The 10,637-nt window shown below is 41.5% G+C and overlaps 1 protein-coding gene across 1 annotated transcript in view; it reads left to right on the top strand.

Annotated features, from left to right (window-relative positions):
• Positions 1-328: 328 nt before the first annotated feature.
• LOC106610939 (leucine-rich repeat and immunoglobulin-like domain-containing nogo receptor-interacting protein 2) overlaps positions 329-10,637 on the top strand; it is a 32,908-nt gene continuing 22,599 nt past the window's right edge. The window contains exon 1 of the mRNA XM_014210626.3: positions 329-829. The gene's annotated coding sequence lies outside the window, so the exon portion shown is untranslated. The remainder of the gene's footprint in view (positions 830-10,637) is intronic.

The raw sequence follows: 10,637 nt of genomic DNA, 5'->3' as shown, positions 1-10,637 counted from the left end.
CTGAGTTTAAATGTTTTTGGCTAAAGTGTATTTAAACTTCCGACTTCAACTGTACATGCTAATGAAGCAAACTGAATCAATAGCACGGCCTTTCCACCCCTCTCTTACCTACTCCCTCTATTTCCACAGCAATCATGACTCCTCTTTGTACTGTGAACATACCAGTCAACTGTCCCCAGAGATATAGTTAGAGGAGGATGTCAGAGAAAGTAGAAATTGAATGGAAGAGAGCAAGATGGGAAGGGGTGAAAGGGATAGCCAGGGAGAGGAGTAAAAAACCTGTTTGAGCAGATGTCAGAGAGAAGCTAAGAGAGAGTGAGGCTATGTAAGAGGGAGGGGAGGAGTAAAAGCCCTACTGTAGGTTTTTCTTCACCCATTCAGAGCACAGAGGTAAGGCTGCTCACAGGTGATGTGCAGGAGTAGAGTGAAGAGGGGGGGAGGATCAGTAGAGCGAGGGGGATAACTGAACCGCTGCCACTTCTCAACAAAGGAGCTCACACTAGTGAAGAGCCTCTCTCAGCCTCATCTCAGTTCATCTCCCCAGATTCGCCCGCCTGGTCCAGTGTCATACAGGGCTTTCGAGATGCTTCATTAGAACAGTGGGAGGCAGGAGGAGTGCGAATGTGGGGATGAAATGCGCAGTAATCAAAGAGAGAGGGAGATAAAAGGATATTGTTTCCATGAAGGGCAGATTGGAGGGGACACACAGAGGATTGAGCGGGCACTCCGAGGCTGTGTGTGTGCGTTAGATTGTGTGTGCGTGTAAGTGTCAGCTTGGCTGTGAGCTAATCTGAAATATGGATTTTGAAATGAGGAGCAGCACTTTAAGGTAAGAATTGAGACACAAACTATAGCTGTCACTGAGAATATGCTATATTATTAAGGAATTGTATTTTTTTTCCAGAGGGGAGAATTCTTACCAACTGCACTTGTTTCAAATCTGTAACTGACATTTCTAACACAGGGAAAATTTCACTGGCATGATCCTTAAAAGTCTGTCTTCTCTTGCGCATACTGTATAGGCAGTAGTAGAGAGTAGTAGATTTCATCATTCTCTTGTTTGAAAACCCCCTGAAAAGGCGTAGTCTTATTCTGTTGTGGATAGGGTATGTGGATGAGCGATATAGGGGCGAGAGGAAACTGGGTGAATTGAAATTAGTCGATGAGGTGGAGGCTGTGTGAGATTATCAGTGGATGAGGAGTGTGGATGAGGTTGACCGAGCGGATAGCTCTGTGGATGAGGTGAGTTTTGTGGATATGTATCCGTGGTAGTGTATGTGTGTGTATGTATATGCGTGTGTGATAGTGGGGGATACAATTGAAAATTAAATGAATGGATAAAGTATGCATAAGGTTGACGACATGACTGTGGTCTCTGGATGAGATGAACTGGATGGGATGAATGGAACTGGGATGACTTATGTAGATGGGTACTGTATTGTTGAGAAACATGATGAAACACGTCATGGATGAGAACTGCGGAAGAGGTGAACTGAATGTATGAGACTTATAGATCAGGGACTTGTCGTTTATCTATTGAGCTGTACTGACAAGGTGAGCTGAGGGTATGTATTTCTTCCAAGTGGATGAGCGCACTTTTGTAAGCTTGTGGATAAGGTAAGATATCGTGGACGTAGCCCTGCGGATGAGTGCTCGCGAAACCAATAACTTTATACATATCTCCCCTGACCTTCAACATGAGGAGTCCATCTGAATTATAAATGCACTATGCTACTGAAGAGGTCTCCAGCCTGGACCTGCTGTCTGTCTATTCTGTGTGTCTGCTGGAGCTGCTAATGGAGGGGGAGAGGAGCCCAGTTTCCAGTAAAGAGGCAGTGCCCGCGCAGGGATGTGAGAGTGTATGTGAGGCGTTACCACAGCAACCTGTCGGGTGTGTTTGTTCCCCTGAGACGGAGAGGAGCAGAGAGGAGCAAAGAACTATCTCTTGTGAGGGGGGATGGGGGGGGTCCATATTGTTCTCTCATTGTTTTCATGCTCCTCTCTTTGCAGCCATTTATTCAAGAGATGCAGTTCGCAAAGGATTTCTTTTGAGAAAGGTCGACAGCCACATCAGAGAAAGGATATGAGCTGTATTCAAGGGAGTGGCAGATCGATGAGAATAATGATGATTGTCAACACACTTAAGCATTTCCCTCTCTCGTACAGTGAATATGGATGGCATGCTACGTGGCACAGTTCTCTGGAGTAGTTGTGCCACTCATCTTCCTCTGCGGGAAGCTGGGGTGTTTGGTTGTTATTGGCAACTGGGTTTGTGGTTCTGACAGGGAGACTAGGCTTCTCTGTAGTGTCTTTAGTCTGGGATAATTAGAATTGCAGATGTAGTCTTCCGTAGGCGTTCTTTTCAACAAGCTCAAGGTTCTCCTGTCTGCGGTAAATAGTTTGACTCAGAAACACTTTTGTGCAGATGATTTACAAGGGCAAGGCCGGCAGGTACGCTACCCATAGTGCCACTGACATCAGTTGGACTGTCACGAAACCTGAATTGGTACAGAATACCCACCCCCGAAACACACATACACACACACACACACACACACTACACACACAACTGAATATGGAAGATTCTTTCCAGTGAGCTAAATCTTATGCCATGAGCGGACCAGAGCAATCCGCTCACAGACTAAGATTTCTTATTTCAAGTTTATATTTTCTCCCCAATTTTCAATCTTGTCTTATCGCTGCAACTCCACAATGGCCTCGGGAGTGGCGAAGGTGGAGTCATGCGTCCTCCGAAACATGACCCGCCTAACCATGCTCCTTAACGCCTGCCAGCTTAACCTGGAAGCCAGCCGCACCAATGTGTCGGAGGAAACACCATTCAACTGCCGACCGGGGTCAGCCTGCAGGCACCTGGCCGACACAAGGAGTTGCTAGAGCGCGATGAGCCCAGTAAAGCCCCCCACCCTCGGCCAAACCCTTCCCTAACCCGGACGACTCGCCGGGACAATTTTACGCTGTCCTATGGGACTCCCTGCCAACAACCGGTTGTGGCACAACCCGGGAATAAACCCGGGTCTGTAGTAATGCCTTTAGCACTGCGATGCAGTGCCTTAGACTGCTGCACCACTCGGTAGGCCTACTCTTATTTCATTTTTAATAACCCATCTAGGATGGTGTTGCTGTAACCCCACTGCTAGATGTTCCCTATGCTCAATATGTTAATATTTCCCACCACATGGATCATTCGTCAGGGACTTGGCAGATGGTGTTTGCATCCGTTTGTATTAAAAGTCAGATGTACCAACACGTGTATTCCAGTGGAGGCTCCTCAGAGGCAGGGGCGGAAATCGCGGGGGGGGCGGGGGGGACACGACCCCCCCATCCTGGGAAAAATATGATTTGTCCCCCCCAATATATCACTGAAACATAACTATGTAATTTAAATAATATTAATAATACGCAATGAAAGCAATTGTGCTGATTATAGACACTTAATAGCGCGTTTTTAAGTTTCAAAAGATTGCGACCCCCCCACCCTTTTCCTCACAATGGTTTGATCCACTGGCAAGGTAACAGAGGGGTTGTAGCCACTGTCTGAAAGGCACTCAATGAACGTAACTGACGTGAGGTTAATCCAGTCAATCGCGCACACCCACTAGCTGAATATGCAGAGCTAGCGCGCAAATATGAACTATTAAGCTAGCTAGTACCTTTTCCATTTATGTGGCCTCGTCAAAGATGGAATCTGTGCTATCGTCAATTTATTCCGAGATCAGCATGCAGATGATGTAAGTTAGTGCTTCAAATCCCTGTGATAAGGTTAGCGATAAACTGAAGTCCAAACTGAACAGAACTACACTCTCTTCTACCATTGTCTTAAATATATTTAATGGTCTCGTTGCAAAAGCTAAATTGTCGCAAGGGAACTTTTATTTATTTATTTTATTTAACCCGGGTAGCAAAGATTATAGCAAACACCACTGAAACTGAATTGGTGCTCGCTAGCTTTGCAAATTCAGCTATTGTTGGAAGCCAGCCAATATGAAACAAACTATTAAAATTACAAAAGGTTGCAGCATATGTTGTGTAAATGGTGAACTCATACAGCTGTCAACTCTTGTCATTTTAATCCGTTTCACATTTGCTAGCTACCTTTTAGATCGAAGCCCAAATAGAATGATAAAAGATAAGATGATAGAAGCCCATCTCCTACTGTAAATAACCTACACACTGTGTGTGTGTGTAGCCAGCCAGGTAGAAAAATGGCAGAAAAATAAAAGACGGACATCAGAGTATTTTTCAGTACACCAAAACGCATAGTAAGAACCCTAGTAGCCTAATATCTCAAAGACTAGTTGATAAAATGTTCAGAAGAAAGAAATGAAATTCTAATGGAAATGTTTCACAATGATGTCATTAGGCAGAGCAGGCAACAGATGGCACACAGACAGCAGAGTTGGGGACAGATATGCAGGGACAGACTGGCAGAGACAGGGAGTCTCAGGTAAGTTTGTTGAGTCTTTGTTTGGCAACATTATGAAAGGTTCTCCATTTTTTTTACTTGTAAAATAGGAACATAATTGGAAAATGCCATGGATACCCCCACTCTCAACTTAAACTGGTGACTGAACTAAGATTTGTTAAAGGCAATGGTATTGCTGTAGTTTTGGGTACCGGTAGTTAGGAGTACGGCAAACACCTTATTTCTTTGGTTCCTCAATATACATTTACCATATTACAATGTAGGCTATGTGTTACAGCACTACTTTTGGTGTCCCCCTCAGGAATTGCTCTTGAGAAAATTTCATGTAATTGTCCCCCCCAAAGTTGATATCAGATTTTCGCCCCTGCTCAGAGGAGGACCATCCTCCTCAGTGAATTTCATGAAAAATGTAAATGGTGAAACATTTAAAAAGTTATTATTTTTAGATAAAACTATGCTTAATAAAATCACGTCACCAAAATAATTTATTAAAACACACTGTTTTGCAATGAAGGTCTACAGTAGCCTCAACAGCACTCTGTAGGGTAGCACCATGGTGTAGCTGGAAGACCGCTAGCTTCCATCTTCTTCTGGGTACATTGACTTCAATACAAAACCTAGAAGGCTCATCGTTCTCACCCCCTCCATAGACTTACACAGTAATTATGACAACTTCCGGAGGACATCCTCCAACCTATCAGAGCTCTTGCAGCATGAACTGACATGTTGTCCACCAAATCAAAGGATCAGAGAATTAATCTCATACTGAAAGCATGAGCTACAGCTACCTAGCACTGCAGTGTATAAAATGTGGTGAGTGGTTGACTCAAAGAGCAAGAAGGACAGTAATAGTCTTGAATAAATTAATTTCTTCTAAAATGAAGAAGCAAGAGAGGAATAGAGAAACAGATTTCGTCTTTTTTTTGTTCAATTTCAGTTTCACTTCCATAAAACTTCAAATTATTAGAATAGTACACAACGCAAAACAGAACATCCAGGTTAAGGGTCAGTGGCTCAAGCCCGCGAATAGGAATGACAGAAGGAGTCAGATCGCTCTGATCGCCAGGTACTTTAATTTTGGTTTTCTATTTTCATTTGTTGCGCTACAGGTACTGCCTGTTACTGTTAAGGAGGCAGCTACAGTAGCTGGATGATATTAACATCTTCAGTTTTTATTTAATTACATTTATTTTATTTAATCTGGGTGCTTACATAACCTACTAACACCCTGGTACTACCTGTAGCTCCCGTCTCCTCAGTCTGAGAACACTGAGAGAGAAAGGTATGTGTCGCAGATTACTCCTGTGTAGAAGTCCATAACGTTAAATAAATAAAGCATCCTAAGCTTAATGCTCTAGGTATTGTAATAAGGGAGTGAGACTATTGAAACATGTAACTTTCAGCATGTCTTTATGTGATGCAGATGGTTAGCTGAGCTGCGACGTATACTAGCATTACATTATGGGAGATGTAGTTTTAGCTCTCTAAGGTCTGAATGGGATAAATGGGATTTCACGTTGTAGCTTGTTTGTATTAGTGTTTTTGTACATGAGTTGTTCTATTTTAATACTGTCAACACTGAAATCACCTAGCAATATCTTGGAGATGTGAGACAGGATATGTGTTTTACTTTTCTTCATGCTCCTCTATAGAACAACTTGTCATTGTTATGGTATAAGAGCTCATGAAGTGACATACAGTGTGCCTTGAGAAAGTATTCATACCCCTTGACTTTACAAAGTGGGATTAAAATGTATTTATATGTACATTTTTGAACAACAATGTACACAAAATACTTTAATGTCAAAGTAGAAGAAAAATTCTAGCATTTGTAAAAAAAAATATATATATATTTACACAGTTGAAGTTTACATACACTTAGGTTGGAGTCATTGAAACTCATTTTTCAACCACTCCACAAATTCCTTGTTAACAAACTATAGTTTTGGCAAGTCGGTTAGGACATCTACTTTGTGAATGACACAAGTAATTTTTCCAACAATTGTTTACAGACAGATTATTTCACTTTACAATTCACTGAAATTCCAGAAAATGGTTTCATGGCTTTAGAAGCTTCTGATAGGCTAATTGACATCATTTGAGGCTAATTGACATCATTTGAGACAATTGGAGGAGTACCTGTGGATGTATTTTAAAGCCTACCTTCAAACTCAGTGCCTCTTTGCTTGACATCATGGGAAAATCAAAAGAAATCAGCCAAGACCTCAGAAAACAAATTGTAGACTTCCACAAGTCTGGTTCATCCTTAGGAGCAATTTCCAAACGCCTGAAGGTACCACGTTCATCTGTACAAACAATAGTACGCAATATAAACACCATGGGACCACCCAGCCATCATACCGGTCAGGAAGGAGACGCGTTCTGTTTCCTAGAGATGAACGTGCTTTGGTGCGAAAAGTGCAAATCAATCCCAGAGCAACAGCAAAGGACCTTGTGAAGATGCTGGAGGAAACGGGTAAATAAAAAGCCAGACTAAGGTTTGCAACTGCACATAGGGACAAAGATCGTACTTTTTGGAGAAATCTCCTCTGGTCTGATGAAATAAAAATAGAACTGTTTGGCCAGAACCATCGTTATGTTTGGAGGAAAAAGGGGGAGGCTTGCAAGCCGAAGAACACCATCCCAACCGTGAAGCACGGGGGTGGCAGCATCATGTTGTGGGGGTGCTTTGCTGCAGGAGAGACTGGTGCACTTCACAAAATAGATGGCATCATGAGGGTGGAAAATGATGTGGATATATTGAAGCAACATCTCAAGACGTCAGTCAGGAAGTTAAAGCTTGGTCGCAAATGGATTTTCCAAATGGACAATGACCCCAAGCATACTTCCAAAGTTGTGGCAAAATGGCTTAAGGACAACAAAATCAAGGTATTGGAGTGGCCATCACAAAGCTCTGACCTCAACCCTATAGAAAATATGTGGGCAGAACTGAAAAAGCGTGTGCGGGCAAGGAGGCCTACAAACCTGACTCGGTTACACCAGCTCTGTCATGAGGAATGGGCCAAAATTCACCCAACTTATTGTGGGAAGCTTGTAGAAGGCTACCCGAAACATTTGACCCAAGTTAAACAATTTAAAGGCAATGATACCAAATACTAATTGAGTGTATGTAAACTTCTGACCCACTGAAATAAATCATTCTCGTAACTATTATTTTGACATTTCACATTCTTAAAATAAAGTGGTGATCCTAACTGACCTAAGACAGGGCATTTTTACTAGGATTAAATGTCAGGAATTGTGAAAAACTGAGTTTAAATGTATTAGGCTAAGGTGTATGTAAACTTCCGACTTCAACTGTATTTTATATATATATATATATATATATATATATATATATATATATATATATATATATATATATATACACACACAGTACCAGTCAAAAGTTACTTATTCAAGGGTTTTTATTTTATTTTTACTATTTTCTACATTGTAGAATAATAGTGAAGACATCAAGATGGCGCTTACAGAGATGGTCGCCTCGCTTCGTCCTTAGGAAACTATGCAGTATCCTTGTTTTTTTTCTGTATTATTTCTTACATTGTTAGCTCAGAAAATCTTACGTGTTATTACATACATACAGTTGGGAAGAGCTATTGGATATAAGAGCGACGTCAACTTACCAACATTATGACCAGGAATACGACTTTCCCAAAGCGGATCCTTTGTTCAGACCACCACCCAGGACAATGGATCTAATCCCAGAAGCAGACCCAAAACAACGTCGCCGCAGAAGAGCTAAACGGAGCGGCCTCCTGGTCGGACTTCAAAGGCCTGCACACCAACCACCGCTTCCGAGTATATGAGGACCGCCACAGGAAAGGAAGACCCAGAGCTACCTTTGCTGCAGGGGATAAGTTCATTAGAGTTACCAGCCTCAGAAATTGCAGCCTAAATAAATGCTTCACAGAGTTCAAGTAACACACATCTCAACATAAGCTGTTCAGAGGAGACTGCGTGAATCAGGCCTTCATGGTCGAATTGCTGCAAAGAAACCACTACTGAAGGAAAAGCATTCCAGGTAAGGCTGGTTGAGAGAATGCCAAGAGTGTGCAAAGCTGTTATCAAGGCAAAGGGTGGCTACTTCAAAGAACCTAAAATATATTTTGATTTGTTTAACACTTTTTTGGTTACTACATGATTCCATAGGTGTAAGTTTTTGTTTTGATGTCTTCACTATTATTCTACAATGTAGAAAATAGTAAAAATAAATAAAAAACCCTGAATGAGTAGGTGTGTCCAAACTTTTGGCTGGTACTGTATCTTTATTAGATAATTATTCAACCCTAAGTCAATACATGTTAGAATCACCATTGGCAGTGATTACAGCCGTGAGTCTTTCTGGGTAAGTCTGTAAGAGCTTTCCACACCTGGATTGTGCAACATTTTCCCATTTTATTATTTTTAAAATTCTTCAAGCTCTGTCAAATTGGTTGTTGATCATTGCTACTACAACCATTTTCAGGTCTTGCCATAGATGTTCAAGCAGATTTAAGTCAAAACTGTAACTCGGCCACTCAGGAACATTCACTGTGTTCTTGGAAAGCAACTCCAGTGTAGATTTGGCCTTGTGTTGTAGGTTATTGTCCTGCTGAAAGGTGAATTCATCTCCCAGTGCCTGTTGGAAAGCAGACTGAACCAGGTTTTCCTCTAGGATTTTCCATTACGATATTTTTTTATCCTGAAAGTCTCCCCAGTCCTTAATGATTACAAACATGACCATAACATGATGCAGCCAGCACCTTGCTTGAAAATATGGAGAGTTGTACTTAGTAATGTGTTGTGTTTGGATTTAACCCAAACATAACACTTTGTATTCAGCACAAAAAGTGTATTACTTTGCCACATTTTTGCAGAATTACTTTAGTGCCTTGTTGCAAATAGGATGCATGTTTTGGAATATTTGTATTATGTACAGGCTTCCTTCTTTTCACTCTGTCATTTAGGTTAGTATTGTGGACTAAGTACAATGTTGCTGATCCATCCTCATTTTTCTCCTATCACAGCCATTAAACTCTAACGGTTTTAAAGCCACCATTGGCTTCATGGTGAAATCCCTGAGCGGTTTCCTTCTTCTCTGGCAACTGAGTTGGGAAGGAGGCCTGTATCTTTGTAGTGACTGGGTGTATTGATTACACCATCCAAAGTGTAATTAATAACTTCACCATGCTCAAAGGGATATTCAATGTATGCTTTTTTAAATGTTTATATATACATCAATAGGTGCCCTTCTTTGCGAGGCATTGGAAAACCTCCCTGGTCTTTGTGGTTGTAATCTGTGTTTGAAATTCAACGCTTGACTGAGGGACTTACAATTATCTGTATGTGAGTGGTACAGAGATGAGGTAGTCATTAAAAAATGTCCATGCAACTTATGTGACCTGTTAAGCAAATTTTTACTCCTTTACTTATTTAGGCTTGCCCTATCAAAGGGGTTGAATACTTAATGACTGAAGACATTTCAGCTTTCCATTTTTAATTAATTTGTAAACATTTCAAAAAACATAATTCAACTTTGATATTATGGGATATTGTGTGTAGGCCAGTGACAAAACATCTCAAGGGGTGTAAATACTTTCTGAAGGCACTGTATGTTCTGGAGGGTGCTTCCAGAAGTCATGATTTCCCAAGTTCTAGAATTTTCTCATAAAATTTCAACTTGAACCCATTCCTTTATAGCATGGTGGTCCAAATCTGTTTGGGCTTTGGCGAACTCCTCCCAGCCATATTTGTTCCCTGTCACGCCTAAGTAACATGCATGGCTTGGCAAGGAAAGACAGAGTTAGCTATACAGGCAGTGTTGTGTAGGTTGTTATTCAACTTCACATTGAAGCAAATTATGTAAGTTGTTGGTTACCCAACCGGCAACATTAAGTTCCCGAGGCAGGAAGCTAACTGCAGTGCCAACAGAATTTACCTGCTGTGCTGTGGTGGTTGCACACATACCAAGTGCTTGTTTGGCAACAGTATGACAGGCATTATGTCATTCATGACAGCTCTACAGGCAATAACCTACATTTCAAATCAAGATTTTGACCTTCATAGCTTGCGAGTTTTACTCAACAGCATTTTTTGAGCGAACTCACTGGCCTGGCATGACATGAAGTCCAAGAGTACAGTCCTTGCCATGGGCTGTGTGGGTGGATGACAGGCAAATCTGCAGCTTCTG

This window comes from Salmo salar, chromosome 09, assembly GCF_965601325.2.
Source record: "Salmo salar chromosome 09, fSalSal1, whole genome shotgun sequence".
Classification (NCBI taxonomy): Eukaryota; Metazoa; Chordata; class Actinopteri; order Salmoniformes; family Salmonidae; genus Salmo; species Salmo salar.
This window is presented reverse-complemented; position numbering and strand designations above follow the sequence as displayed.